The sequence below is a fragment of the Drosophila yakuba genome, unplaced genomic scaffold, assembly GCF_016746365.2.
Source record: "Drosophila yakuba strain Tai18E2 unplaced genomic scaffold, Prin_Dyak_Tai18E2_2.1 Segkk50_quiver_pilon_scaf, whole genome shotgun sequence".
NCBI lineage: Eukaryota > Metazoa > Arthropoda > Insecta > Diptera > Drosophilidae > Drosophila > Drosophila yakuba.
The window spans coordinates 1,361,903-1,378,280 of NW_025048817.1; positions in this window are offsets into that span (position 1 = coordinate 1,361,903).

Genomic DNA, 16,378 nt, shown 5'->3' on the forward strand with positions numbered 1-16,378 from the left:
CTCTAAGACAGCAACTCCAATTTAAATTGGGTTATCATAAGCAGTTTTAGATTGTATTGATTCAGTTGCAGGTAAATCTTTACCGAGATTTTTACATTGAAATCGTTGACTCAATTGCATGTAAATCTTTACCGAGATTTTTACGTTGAAATCGCTTTGGAAATCATGCCACCTATACGTTGCCTAAAGCCTGGAGAATCATATGGTTTTATAATAATGCATTTCTACGCTTTTCTATATTTTCCATAGTCTTACCGTAAACGGAATTCATTAACATTTTTTCAAATTAATTTTGGTCTATCTTTTTGGGATTAGTATTTAGTATTTAAGTATGGCTTTAACCAACAAGCTTGGGTAAAATATAAAACCGTATGTACGTTTTTATCGAGTAAATCTATAATGAATTTATTTTTTTTCGTCAAGTCTGCTATCACTCTGCATACCATCTCCAGGAGGAACTTTGTTTTCTGGACAAAAAGAAAGCCAATTATGGGAATCATAATGAACGAAAGGATATTCCAGGTCAACTTCAAGCATGTCAGAACCCTCTGAAAACGAGTTTTAATTAACAAAATTTTCCAATTTATTTATATTCAAAAATTTGAAATCTGATAGCGGTAAAGATCCACTCATAGCCCAGCCGTATAAATTGTTTGCATCCATATAACTTAAAAAATTATTGGACTTACTAAGATCGAAGTTATTAAGATATTTATTTTTTGCTATGAAAACATTTGATAATAAATATTTAGCAATATCATACAAACTGGTTATAGGATCTGAATATTCAAGCTACTGTAGTAAACATAGAATAAAAGTCTTAAAAATTAGAATAGGCTTGGGCAAATCTCTGATATTTTAGTGGGTGAAACGAAGGCACGTTATGCCGAAGAGGACGCTGCCAATGGACGCACTGGTATAAGAGCCGTCAGCTAAGGTTGAATGGGTTGCGTAATTTCCTTAAAAGATTTTCAAGCTTATTGAGAAATTTTCTAAATGTGACCCCTATTTCAATCAATATGCGGTGAACAAAGAGGGATTAATCAGCATTCAATGCTATCAGTCAAGCATTCGTGTACTGCAGTTTGATGTGATGTGTTCAGGATCAAACGCCTAAGATCCTTCAGCTTATTCCGAGCGACGTCGTCCGACCATATGCGCGCAGGCTTTCCACGAGTCAGTATAAATCGACGCAATGCATTTTGAAATGCAGAAGTGGAGAGATCCTGTACCAGGTCAAGGTGGACAGCCTTTGTAGAAAAGCAGATAAAAATGCAGATATAGCATGGGCCGCAAAAGTCCAGACCAGTGAAGGAATGTGATGCTGTTACGCGGTCCTCAGGAAGATCACCCATAGTATGACCTTCTTTATGTGGCTTGGCTCGAAAACATTTGATACATACGCTGACTGTACTTGCAGTTGTCTTGCGACCGACAATGAATCAGAACTTCAGTTGAATGGAAGCGAGTAGTTCGCGAGGTCCAGAATGCAGATTGCGACGATGATAGTCCAATAAGATGGCACAAGTCACTGGGTGCTGACGTGACTAAGTGCTTTAGTCCGACACCAACTGGCATGAGTCTAGAGTTGATGGGTGCGAGAAATGCAATTAAACTCAAGAGCAGATGTATCCAAAATTTGTTGCCAAATTTAAAACTGGTTAGGATCTGAAAGTGATGAAGGCCTTCTTTCTTAGCTCAGGGAGAACCTTTGGAGCGAGATAAGATTCTAGCCAGTGCGATTTGTCTTTTTTAAGATTGTCAGGACCTCTGGAAAGTATGTCCGCTGGATTGCAGGCTGTGGGAAAATAATGCCATTCTATGCCATTTAATAGCTCCTGGATTAAAGAGATGAGATTAGAATTTAAAATTTGAAAGCGTGACGACTTATTTTGAATCCAGGACGGCAACACAGCAGAATCTGACCATCAATAAACAGGGCATGAAAAAAAACGCATCAGTTGAGCCAGTAATACAATTTGGGAACCGTGACGGCCTTCAATGTGGCAACTCGAGATGTAGCGTAAAAAAGGTGGGCTACTTGTTGACTTTAAGACATGTAGACTTTGTAGATGCATCCTCCATAGTCGTCAATGCTGGCATCACTGAATCCATGGATTTCAACAACGCTATTGGGTACCAGTGCAAAACGAGGAAACTGCATCTTCTGGGTGAGGCAGATATCAGCCGAAAAATTTAGCCAAGCAGAATAAAGCGCCGAAGGTAAACTTTCGTCCCAGTCAAGTTTTTCTATTCATTTTCTGAAGCAGGATTTTGGCCTTCGTTATAGATAGGACCAAGAGGGTCGTAAGAGCGAGTAATTGTAGACAAGACAAAGCCCTTGCTGGGTTTTAGAACTGCTTTCATGGGCGATGTGAAGAATAGCAGAATATCCAAGATTGAATCCCAGGCGATACCAAGAGTTTTGGTAATGTCGCTGCCATCATCAAATTTTAGAAAGGAATCCTTTTCTGAATCGGGAATCTGCTTTAAAGTATTAGGATCATTTGCACCATTTTCTTAATTTAAAATGACCTTTATCTAATGGTCTGTAGCATGATCTCCAAGAAGACTTTGGTTGAGTGTCCTCCTGTGATGAGGTCATCAACATAAAATTCTCCTAGAAAAACTTTAGAGCCAATTGGAAACGTCTTCTACTAGCTGATGCATGGATCTGACAAATAGATAGATATGAAGCAGACTTTGTTTCATAGGTGACCGTATTGAGCTTAAATACTTGTACCTTTTCCTAGGGTGTGTCACGCCACAAAATGATTTGTAAATAGCTGTCCGGTTTCTTGACCCGGACACATCGATACATCTAACAGATGTCACCAGTTAATGCAACAGGGAAGGTTAAAAACTGTAACAAAGTGTAAAACAGTTTGGGCTGCAAAGTGGGACCTGACATGAGTACTGAAAGATACTGAAGGAGTATCCAGAAGAAGTTTTGGCAGATGCATTAAAGACAACATGTAGCTTAGTTGTTGTGCTGTCTTTCTTCAAAATGCAGTGATGACATGTGATTGAAAGATAAGTACTCATGAATAAAGGGTGAATACTTTTCTTTGAGCTGGCGATGGCGTTCAAGATGGTTTTCCAGATTTAAAAGTCGGCGATATTGCTGTTGATAGGAATCTCCCAATATTTCCTTGCTGTGCTTTGCAGGAAGTCGGCTTGAATATTCTCCAGATGGAAGCCTAGAAATGTAGACTTGAAGTGGGCCTCGCAGTCGAATTCTTTCTTTGTGCGCTTAGAGACATCCGTCTTAGCAGTGGTTTCTATCTCCCAAACATTGCACACCAGTTCCTCCAGACGGATGTCATTATCAGGCATTTAAGGCGCATTTGATTTAACAGTCAATGATGAAGCCTTTTTAGGGTTGGACATACCACCAGTGCCAATCCATCCAAATCGTTTTTTGGATAATGGAAAGTCCATCGGCCAATTTTATTTGGCCTACTCACAGCAGATCAAAGAATATACTAGCGCCTATTAGTAAGTCAGTTGTTTGGGCCCTGAAGAATTGGGGATCGGGCCGACGAAGATTAGCTGGTATTTTCAAGTCTTCAGAGTCTTGAGATTTGAGATTAATATTTACCATACATCCATTTAAGCTAAATCTGGCATCACCAATTCCAGAAACTGTAGCTGCAGACTTGTACTTGGGCAATTGTAAAGTGAGTGCCAGACGAGAGGTGATTATATGTAAGCGATCTTGGGACGACTGTCTTCTGAATTGTGGGCAATCAAAAAATAAGTGGTCTGCAGCATTGCAGACATTGCAGAGTAATTTATGATGTACAGTGACCTCCCAAGCACCAACGGCTTGTATAACATACTGCGTTTCAAAGACAATGTCTTTGAACTGGTCACCCAACTAACTTCCCATTTGATCGAGGTCCAGTTCCTCCAGAGAAACATGAGTCAAGGCGATCGAAGCCTCTGTTTGGTTTATTACATCCAGCTTTTAATGCAGACCATCATCATAAGGGGTAGTGGCCGATTCGGTGGTTAAACTTGTATAGCCTTGCTCTCTGTAGCGAAGCTGTTCACGTAGTCGTCGACATATTGGTAGTCGGTGATGGCCTTGACTGCTCTCGGATCCGAATCTCAAAACTTCAGGGCATTCAGAGTCTTCACGTAAAGTGCAGCGCTCGGCAAAGATGCTGCTCCAAATGTCATTACCTCCATCTCGAATACATCCGAATCTCTCTTGTCGTCGCCATCTTTCCAGAGGATTCGTTGGGGACATCTATCTACGGTGGAACATCTCTTTGATGTCACCGCAGACTTCGACTGCTCTCTCTCTAAAGTGGAGGAATATCCTTTATGATTTCATCATATGCCAACGCCAACGGCTTATTGCGCTTCAATATCTTTTCAACGTTGACCAGCCTCTAGTATGCCAGCCTTTCGTAGCTCTGTGGCAACACAACGTCATCGTCCTTCCAGAGCAATCCCGTCTGGTAGCGACGCCCTACTCTCACCGTGGTGTCTCCGAGCTTCCTTTGTGCCCGCTCGTCGTCGCTGGGTGCCACCTGTGACCTTCACTCCGTTGCGGCCGCGTGCGGTCTCTAGCGAACCGCCTCGTTCTGAGTGGCAATCCGAAATGGACATCCTATCGACTTAATGTCTGCATCGGCAGACTTAGGGTCGAAACAGAATAAACGTTCTTTAGCGCACGGACACCACGTTACCACGCGGAGCACTTGATCTCGTCCGCGTCATGTAGCAGACGATGATGCATTCTCCGGCATGGACTGATCTGGCACTCAGATGGCATATAACAAGATCTGGTAGCTTGCCCGCTTCGTAGGCATGTGAAGCACAGTCCGTGCCTCCTCACAAGGATCCACCTTCCAAGCGGCGAAGCTCCAACGTATTCGGGATTGTTCATCCTTTTTGCCATCGTATTAGTCGACGCTCGCATGCAGAACTCGACGGTTCGACACCATTCCTTCGACATCCAAGACAGTGCAACTGCGATTGGCGCGAAATTGGCTGTGCTCGCCCTTTCCCGGGCTCTGACTTTCTCTATCTCCTTCTCCAACGCTGTGATCCTCTCCATTAGATCCAACGTGAGAGACTGGTTCATCCCTGCCGAGTACCCGTTCCACAACACGCCTGCTGCTGATCCGCTCTCGGTATAGGGGTGGCTTCCCCTCCATTCAGCCGGGCACTCTTTCCTAGGGATTGCTGCATCTTCTCCAGCTTCAATATGGCGGCGCCTGTGGGAGCTCCAAAATGGCGTCTCCGACGCTTTGTGACTTGGCCTTCACTGTGTCTCGTGATAGTCGTCTTCGGTCTCCGCAAATGCTCCACTGCGTCTCGTCGCCGCTGGCTGCGACCGGTTGTACCGCGCTCGGCAATGGCTGCGCCTTTCTATGTCGCTGGCGCGACTGACTAGTCGATTTGTCAAAAAATTTTTGCCACGCCTACTCTAACGCCCACAAACCGCCAAAGCTTCCACGCCCACACTTTTGAAAAATGTTTTGATATTTTTTTATTTTTGTATTGGTCTTATAAATTTCTATCGATTTGCCAAAAAACTTTTTGCCACGCCCACTCTAACGCTCACAAACCGCCTAAAGCTGCCACGCCCACACTTTTGAAAAATGTTTTGATATTTTTTGATTTTTGTATTGGTCTTGTAAATTTCTATCGATTGGCCAAAAAACTTTTTGCCACGCCCACTCTAACGCCCACAAACCGTCAAAAACTGTCAGTGTTGAAGACTCTCCTTCGCACTTCCACTAGCTTAGTAACGGGTATCAGATAGTCGGGGAACTCGACTATAGCGTTCTCTCTTGTTTTATACTTAGCAACTAAGCAAGAACAGGCGTTACCTTTAAAACTTGCAAATGAGGCTATAATTCTATCAGCATGATAACCCGTCGTCTTGGCAGGTTCTTTATTATTTGTTGTTAAATTGAAGGCTTTTTCTTGTTTATAGTTCGATATTTTATAAGTTTATAAAAATGATTTTCAGAGGATAAGTCTGAATCCATGTATATCATTTTCATTGAAGGACTTTTATGTAAATCAAAATTATAACATACCTCTAAGACAGCAACTCCAATTTAAATTGGGTTATCATAAGCAGTTTTAGATTGTATTGATTCAGTTGCAGCTAAATCTTTACCGAGATTTTTACATTGAAATCGTTGACTCAATTGCATGTAAATCTTTACCGAGATTTTTACGTTGAAATCGCTTTGGAAATCATGCCACCTATACGTTGCCTAAAGCCTGGAGAATCATATGGTTTTATAATAATGCATTTCTACGCTTTTCTATATTTTCCATAGTCTTACCGTAAACGGAATTCATTAACATTTTTTCAAATTAATTTTGGTCTATCTTTTTGGGATTAGTATTTAGTATTTAAGTATGGCTTTAACCAACAAGCTTGGGTAAAATATAAAACCGTATGTACGTTTTTAACGAGTAAATCTATAATGAATTTATTTTTTTTCGTCAAGTCTGCTATCACTCTGCATACCATCTCCAGGAGGAACTTTGTTTTCTGGACAAAAAGAAAGCCAATTATGGGAATCATAATGAACGAAAGGATATTCCAGGTCAACTTCAAGCATGTCAGAACCCTCTGAAAACGAGTTTTAATTAACAAAATTTTCCAATTTATTTATATTCAAAAATTTGAAATCTGATAGCGGTAAAGATCCACTCATAGCCCAGCCGTATAAATTGTTTGCATCCATATAACTTAAAAAATTATTGGACTTACTAAGATCGAAGTTATTAAGATATTTATTTTTTGCTATGAAAACATTTGATAATAAATATTTAGCAATATCATACAAACCGGTTATAGGATCTGAATATTCAAGCTACTGTAGTAAACATAGAATAAAAGTCTTAAAAATTAGAATAGGCTTGGGCAAATCTCTGATATTTTAGTGGGTGAAACGAAGGCACGTTATGCCGAAGAGGACGCTGCCAATGGACGCACTGGTATAAGAGCCGTCAGCTAAGGTTGAATGGGTTGCGTAATTTCCTTAAAAGATTTTCAAGCTTATTGAGAAATTTTCTAAATGTGACCCCTATTTCAATCAATATGCGGTGAACAAAGAGGGATTAATCAGCATTCAATGCTATCAGTCAAGCATTCGTGTACTGCAGTTTGATGTGATGTGTTCAGGATCAAACGCCTAAGATCCTTCAGCTTATTCCGAGCGACGTCGTCCGACCATATGCGCGCAGGCTTTCCACGAGTCAGTATAAATCGACGCAATGCATTTTGAAATGCAGAAGTGGAGAGATCCTGTACCAGGTCAAGGTGGACAGCCTTTGTAGAAAAGCAGATAAAAATGCAGATATAGCATGGGCCGCAAAAGTCCAGACCAGTGAAGGAATGTGATGCTGTTACGCGGTCCTCAGGAAGATCACCCATAGTATGACCTTCTTTATGTGGCTTGGCTCGAAAACATTTGATACATACGCTGACTGTACTTGCAGTTGTCTTGCGACCGACAATGAATCAGAACTTCAGTTGAATGGAAGCGAGTAGTTCGCGAGGTCCAGAATGCAGATTGCGACGATGATAGTCCAATAAGATGGCACAAGTCACTGGGTGCTGACGTGACTAAGTGCTTTAGTCCGACACCAACTGGCATGAGTCTAGAGTTGATGGGTGCGAGAAATGCAATTAAACTCAAGAGCAGATGTATCCAAAATTTGTTGCCAAATTTAAAACTGGTTAGGATCTGAAAGTGATGAAGGCCTTCTTTCTTAGCTCAGGGAGAACCTTTGGAGCGAGATAAGATTCTAGCCAGTGCGATTTGTCTTTTTTAAGATTCTCAGGACCTCTGGAAAGTATGTCCGCTGGATTGCAGGCTGTGGGAAAATAATGCCATTCTATGCCATTTAATAGCTCCTGGATTAAAGAGATGAGATTAGAATTTAAAATTTGAAAGCGTGACGACTTATTTTGAATCCAGGACGGCAACACAGCAGAATCTGACCAACAATAAACAGGGCATGAAAAACAACGCATCAGTTGAGCCAGTAATACAATTTGGGAACCGTGACGGCCTTCAATGTGGCAACTCGAGATGTAGCTTTAAAAATGTGGGCTACTTGTTGACTTTAAGACATGTAGACTTTGTAGATGCATCCTCCATATTCGTCAATGCTGGCATCACTGAATCCATGGATTTCAACAACGCTATTGGGTACCAGTGCAAAACGAGGAAACTGCATCTTCTGGGTGAGGCAGATATCAGCCGAAAAATTTAGCCAAGCAGAATGAAGCGCCGAAGGTAAACTTTCGTCCCAGTCAAGTTTTTCTATTCATTTTCTGAAGCAGGATTTTGGCCTTCGTTATAGATAGGACCAAGAGGGTCGTAAGAGCGAGTAATTGTAGACAAGACAAAGCCCTTGCTGGGTTTTAGAACTGCTTTCATGGGCGATGTGAAGAATAGCAGAATATCCAAGATTGAATCCCAGGCGATACCAAGAGTTTTGGTAATGTCGCTGCCATCATCAAATTTTAGAAAGGAATCCTTTTCTGAATCGGGAATCTGCTTTAAAGTATTAGGATCATTTGCACCATTTTCTTAATTTAAAATGACCTTTATCTAATGGTCTGTAGCATGATCTCCAAGAAGACTTTGGTTGAGTGTCCTCCTGTGATGAGGTCATCAACATAAAATTCTCCTAGAAAAACTTTAGAGCCAATTGGAAACGTCTTCTACTAGCTGATGCATGGATCTGACAAATAGATAGATATGAAGCAGACTTTGTTTCATAGGTGACCGTATTGAGCTTAAATACTTGTACCTTTTCCTAGGGTGTGTCACGCCACAAAATGATTTGTAAATAGCTGTCCGGTTTCTTGACCCGGACACATCGATACATCTAACAGATGTCACCAGTTAATGCAACAGGGAAGGTTAAAAACTGTAACAAAGTGTAAAACAGTTTGGGCTGCAAAGTGGGACCTTTAGTCCGACACCAACTGGCATGAGTCTAGAGTTGATGGGTGCGAGAAATGCAATTAAACTCAAGAGCAGATGTATCCAAAATTTGTTGCCAAATTTAAAACTGGTTAGGATCTGAAAGTGATGAAGGCCTTCTTTCTTAGCTCAGGGAGAACCTTTGGAGCGAGATAAGATTCTAGCCAGTGCGATTTGTCTTTTTTAAGATTGTCAGGACCTCTGGAAAGTATGTCCGCTGGATTGCAGGCTGTGGGAAAATAATGCCATTCTATGCCATTTAATAGCTCCTGGATTAAAGAGATGAGATTAGAATTTAAAATTTGAAAGCGTGACGACTTATTTTGAATCCAGGACGGCAACACAGCAGAATCTGACCAACAATAAACAGGGCATGAAAAAAAACGCATCAGTTGAGCCAGTAATACAATTTGGGAACCGTGACGGCCTTCAATGTGGCAACTCGAGATGTAGCGTAAAAAAGGTGGGCTACTTGTTGACTTTAAGACATGTAGACTTTGTAGATGCATCCTCCATAGTCGTCAATGCTGGCATCACTGAATCCATGGATTTCAACAACGCTATTGGGTACCAGTGCAAAACGAGGAAACTGCATCTTCTGGGTGAGGCAGATATCAGCCGAAAAATTTAGCCAAGCAGAATAAAGCGCCGAAGGTAAACTTTCGTCCCAGTCAAGTTTTTCTATTCATTTTCTGAAGCAGGATTTTGGCCTTCGTTATAGATAGGACCAAGAGGGTCGTAAGAGCGAGTAATTGTAGACAAGACAAAGCCCTTGCTGGGTTTTAGAACTGCTTTCATGGGCGATGTGAAGAATAGCAGAATATCCAAGATTGAATCCCAGGCGATACCAAGAGTTTTGGTAATGTCGCTGCCATCATCAAATTTTAGAAAGGAATCCTTTTCTGAATCGGGAATCTGCTTTAAAGTATTAGGATCATTTGCACCATTTTCTTAATTTAAAATGACCTTTATCTAATGGTCTGTAGCATGATCTCCAAGAAGACTTTGGTTGAGTGTCCTCCTGTGATGAGGTCATCAACATAAAATTCTCCTAGAAAAACTTTAGAGCCAATTGGAAACGTCTTCTACTAGCTGATGCATGGATCTGACAAATAGATAGATATGAAGCAGACTTTGTTTCATAGGTGACCGTATTGAGCTTAAATACTTGTACCTTTTCCTAGGGTGTGTCACGCCACAAAATGATTTGTAAATAGCTGTCCGGTTTCTTGACCCGGACACATCGATACATCTAACAGATGTCACCAGTTAATGCAACAGGGAAGGTTAAAAACTGTAACAAAGTGTAAAACAGTTTGGGCTGCAAAGTGGGACCTGACATGAGTACTGAAAGATACTGAAGGAGTATCCAGAAGAAGTTTTGGCAGATGCATTAAAGACAACATGTAGCTTAGTTGTTGTGCTGTCTTTCTTCAAAATGCAGTGATGACATGTGATTGAAAGATAAGTACTCATGAATAAAGGGTGAATACTTTTCTTTGAGCTGGCGATGGCGTTCAAGATGGTTTTCCAGATTTAAAAGTCGGCGATATTGCTGTTGATAGGAATCTCCCAATATTTCCTTGCTGTGCTTTGCAGGAAGTCGGCTTGAATATTCTCCAGATGGAAGCCTAGAAATGTAGACTTGAAGTGGGCCTCGCAGTCGAATTCTTTCTTTGTGCGCTTAGAGACATCCGTCTTAGCAGTGGTTTCTATCTCCCAAACATTGCACACCAGTTCCTCCAGACGGATGTCATTATCAGGCATTTAAGGCGCATTTGATTTAACAGTCAATGATGAAGCCTTTTTAGGGTTGGACATACCACCAGTGCCAATCCATCCAAATCGTTTTTTGGATAATGGAAAGTCCATCGGCCAATTTTATTTGGCCTACTCACAGCAGATCAAAGAATATACTAGCGCCTATTAGTAAGTCAGTTGTTTGGGCCCTGAAGAATTGGGGATCGGGCCGACGAAGATTAGCTGGTATTTTCAAGTCTTCAGAGTCTTGAGATTTGAGATTAATATTTACCATACATCCATTTAAGCTAAATCTGGCATCACCAATTCCAGAAACTGTAGCTGCAGACTTGTACTTGGGCAATTGTAAAGTGAGTGCCAGACGAGAGGTGATTATATGTAAGCGATCTTGGGACGACTGTCTTCTGAATTGTGGGCAATCAAAAAATAAGTGGTCTGCAGCATTGCAGACATTGCAGAGTAATTTATGATGTACAGTGACCTCCCAAGCACCAACGGCTTGTATAACATACCGCATTTCAAAGACAATGTCTTTGAACTGGTCACCCAACTAACTTCCCATTTGATCGAGGTCCAGTTCCTCCAGAGAAACATGAGTCAAGGCGATCGAAGCCTCTGTTTGGTTTATTACATCCAGCTTTTAATGCAGACCATCATCATAAGGGGTAGTGGCCGATTCGGTGGTTAAACTTGCAGCAATTTTTTTTTTTTGCGTCATCAGATATGGACTTTGCCTTGCTCTTTAAAAATGCAATTCTGTCAGCTGGCAAAACGACATGAATTTGGCGGTAGGCAAAGAAGAAACCGAAAACGGGTGCGAGCTGCACGGGTAAAAATGCCGCTCCGCGTGAATGCTTATGTGCGTAGGCGCAACTGCCGCTACGCGAGAATGCTTACGGTAAATGAAAAGTACCTGGGGGCGAAAAAGTATAGCACAAAGTGTACACGCAAAAAATGCACCGAAATTAGTTTAACAGTTTTTAAGTTCACCATAAAGAAATGTTACCGACAAATCGGGGTCGATGACTTCCACGGTGTAAATGCTATTGGCTGGCTGGGACTCCTTGCCGCCCATCTTGAGACTTCTTTCATATCTCTTTGGATTGTAGGTCTTCCCTCAGAAGTATTCCCTTGAACCTTCCAGTTCAAGACCTGGTGGATATAATGAGCTGCGGGCTGCATAACCAAACAATATATATTAATACATACGTGAATATACATCGCCTTAGATCTTTAATAATTTAATTTTTGCCAACAACACTGCAATAAAATCGAAGGTATGCTGTACGCCCAGAATCTCGTCTCTGTCGTGGATGACTTCCACGGTGTTGATCCCATTGGCTGTATTGTCGGACGCCTTGGACTCCATGTCGCCCATCTTGAGACTTCTTTCATATTGTTCACGCCAGAAGAGCGCAAACAACTGAGCGGCAGTGTAAGCAGTGTAAAGCTCCTCCACGGCTCGCAAGCACCGCTCCTCGCGCTCTCCTTCTCTCCTCGCGCTCTCCCTCTCTCCTCTCGATCTATTCACCACTCCGCGGTCCCGCGGTACTCGAAATGTTAGTTTTAAGTTAGTCTTAATTTACAAGTGCGAGAATAAAGTGCAAAACTGAAGTCGAGCCCGTGACTTTTTTTCATTTCATTTCAGCAGCAGCCGCAACAGCAACAACAACCATTCAGAAGTCAACTTATCTTGGAAGTCAATCCGCCCACTCCTTTTCATGGTCCTTCGAGTCCGCGACACATCGTGATCCTGCCAGCGCTCCTTGCGGGAAAAATCAAGATAAGTACGGCTTTATATACTATTCCGTCCGTGGTCGCCATTTTCGTTTTTTCCAACGGCGTTATTCTTTCCGTTCATCCGAATCAAGTGAAAAGTGAAAATTAAGTGAAAATATATAAGTACATGCGCCCAGCCACCGTGATTACTTCTTTTTTAAGTGCATAAAAAAGCACTTTGCCAATACCGGCCCCCTACTTCGTCTCACGGTGATCCGCTGGTATCCAAGCGCATATACATATATATATATACATTTTTTTAAAACACTGTCCAAAATTCACTATTATCGTCCGCTGCTAAACTGCTGTTTTTTGTTTGCCTCAATATAAAATACAAACCACAAATTCAAATAAATTAAATCAAATATATATATACGTATTTAGCAAAATTTTACATACACATAAAATTATACATACCCATAAATACATATCCATACATATATATCCATTCACATATAAATATACATATCCATATAAATATACATATACATATTCCAATAAAATTTACATCTACATACATATATAAAAATCACTCCATATATTTAACCAGTTTAATACACAAATAAAACATATTTCCAAAATAATAAATAATATCGAATCCGAACTGAGAACAAATTTTATTTCTTGGCTCAAAATAAAACACAAATTTCGACATACAGAATAAAATAAAATCTGACTTTTTCTTCCGTTATTACATTACATATATATGTTTAAACTCCAAATAATACATACATACATACACACAGTCGCGACTTACATAGGCTTGCCAAGTGCAAGTTCTTTCGTCTCCTCTTTGTTCTTTATTGCCCTGACAAAAACCGGCGCATAGCGACGAAAGAATACTCTATAATCGAAACATAAAATAAAATAAATAAGTCCGACGACAAAATTTAAGAAAAAACTGACCCGATTATTTAATAATTATTTAAGCCAAATAATAATTTTTTACAAGCTATTTCTGGCTCCTATTTCTGGTTCCTAAATTAAAATAATTATTTATCAGTTCCACCCAAATTAATCAGCCACCCTACTTGGCTTTTTGGCGTGTTTGTTGGTTTTTTGGTGATTATGTTTCGCATCCGTTTGTCGCGATTTTTTTCGTTGTGGTCCTAAATCCGGTAGCTATTTTTATAAATTATTAGCTATCATCCGAACTCTATTCGGTAGCTATTATTTAGCTATTTTTCCACAAATTCAAATTTATAGCTATTTTCTATATATTAGCTATTTTTTTTTCGGGATTTCAAGTCGGTAGCGATTTTTTATAAATTATTGGCTATTACCCAGACTGCATCTGGTAGCTATTATTTAGCTATTTTTTTCCATAAATTCCAAATTATTGCTATTTTCTATATATTAGCTATTTTTTTTTTTTTCGGGATTTCCAGTCGGTAGCGATTTTTTATAAATCATTGGCTATTATCCAGACTCCAGCTGGTAGCTTTTTTTAGCTATTTTTTCTAGAAATTGCAATTCATAGTTTTTTTATAAAGTTGAGCTATTGTTTCCAGATCCCAATTGCTACTTTCTCCAGAATTCCGACGGGATTCTTGGTCCATCCAGATTTGGGCGCTCTCTGTGTCTGGTTCTTTTTCGATTCCACATTTTTTTGCGGCGGGCAGGCCTTCTTGACTTCCTTCTCCTAGGGCACAGCTGAGCATGCCCCTAGAGGGAGACAAGAAAAAGACACCCGCACCTGGAAAAGAACAAAAGTTCAACCCGCAATCTCCGCTATCCACTCGCGATAAGCCAGCACCCAAGTCCGTTAGTCCCAGGGTCAAAACCGCGACTCCCACTCCGAAAGCAAAGGTTTTGCCATCGACTAGTTCGAAGACAACTCCTAGGATTGTCATTTTCCGACCATACCGCGAGCGTCTAGTGAGTCTTCTCTATCGAGAAAATCCGAGAGTCCCTCCGCTGTCGGGACTGATTTCCTCCGCGTCACACGCTCTACCACAAAGAAAATGGCATCCTCTGAGCAGCCAACGCCCGCAACCGCAGCGTTGCATAAATTCATCGCCGTCAGCGATCGCGTAAGCCTTTTCGAAGCGAAGATCAACACTCCTGATCAAGCCTCTCCGTCCCTACACACGTTACAAGTCCGTCTGCAACAGGTGCGAGGCTTATGGGACAAAGTGGAAAGAGAGTACGAAACATGCTCTGACCTAATGGCCCAAGAAGGATCCCTCGACACAGTGTCTATTCTCCAGGCCAAATATGACTACTGCTACTCAGTATACGAGTCATGTGCAGCACAAATTGGCGAAAAAATCGACAGAGCAACGCCTCAAGTCGCGCAAGCACCCTCTCAGCCCTCTCATTCACGGCAATTTACGTAAACAACCCCAGGCTGACTCCGGTCGAGAAGCTATTCCATCTCCTAACGAAAACAAGTGGCGAAGCAAAAGCCATCGTGGCGAAATCTCCTCTCACGAATGATGGTTTTGCTTCAGCGTGGGAGGCGCTTCGAGATCGGTTCCAAAACAAGCGACTTTTAGTCAACAGCCAGCTCAAGCTCCTTTTTAACTTGAGTTCAATTTCGCAAGAATCTGGTCATGCTCTGAAAGAGCTACAATCCACGATTCAGGGGTGTTTAACAGCATTCCCAGGTATCCACAGAAAACTGGGATTGTCTCTTGGTTTTCCTTTGCGCTAGCAAACTGCCCAAGCAGACCCTGTCCTTATGGGAACAGTCGCTAACTGCCAAATCCGAGATCCCAGCTTGGGAAGAAATGAACGCCTTCCTGAGCGAAAGGTATCGGACATTGGAAGCCATCGAAGATATGAAACCGACTCAGGCAGTTCCAAAAAGGCTTCAATCCTTTGAGACAAAGGTCAGCACCAAACAGAAAGGGTGTGACTTATGTTCTAAGGAGAACCATCCGGTCAGATTGTGCCCGCGTTTTCTTCAACTGTCTGTTGACTCGCGCTCCGGCTATATAAAAAAGAAGCAGCTATGTCTGAATTGTTTTGCCAGAGGTCACCAGCTACGCGACTGCACAAGCACACACAGCTGCTTTTCAAGGGCAGGCACCATACGCTGCTGCTGCATTGCAGCCCCCCAAATTCCGAAAATGCGAGTTCCTCAACCTCGCCCCCTACACAGCAACCTCCGAGACCCTCCAGCAGAAATGCATCGGCAAGCACCTCAGCGGTGCAAACTTTTTTCGCGTCCGGCACTTCAGCCGTCCTACTGAGCACAGCGATCATTGACGTGTGCCATTTGGGGACGAACTACCGAGCCCGAGCCTTAATCGACTCGGGATCCGAGGCGACGTTCATTTCAGAACGCCTGTTCAACCTCATCAAGTTGCCATTCCGCAACACCCAGACCCAAGTCTCCGGGTTAAATCATTCGGTCTCCGCGAAATCTTCGAAGCTGTGTCACTTCGGGATTCGCTCTCCTACTAAGCCAGGTCTACAGTTAGACACTGAAGCGTACGTCCTTCCGGAGCTCTCAGGCAAACTGCCCTCCTATCCGATCCCTCGGACTTCTTTGAAGGACCTGCCCGCACTCCGCTGGGCAGATCCTACCTTTTTTGAGAGCTCTCAAATTGATGTACTGATCGGGGCTGACATTCTACCATCCATAATGATGGATGGCACCCGACAAAATATTTGCGGCTCGCTCCTGGGCCAAGAAACTATTTTCGGGTGGGTGCTAACGGGGCCGATTTCCAAGGGTAAGCCGAAACGGGTCGCATCCTTCACGGCCCAGGTGCACCAAATAGGCGACCCTGATTCGCTCGACACGTTTCTCAGCAAGTTCTGGGAGGTGGAGGATCTACCAGTAAAGATGGTAAAAGAGTCGGACTCCTATTGTGAAAGGAACTTCCTCCAAACAACAACAAAAGACG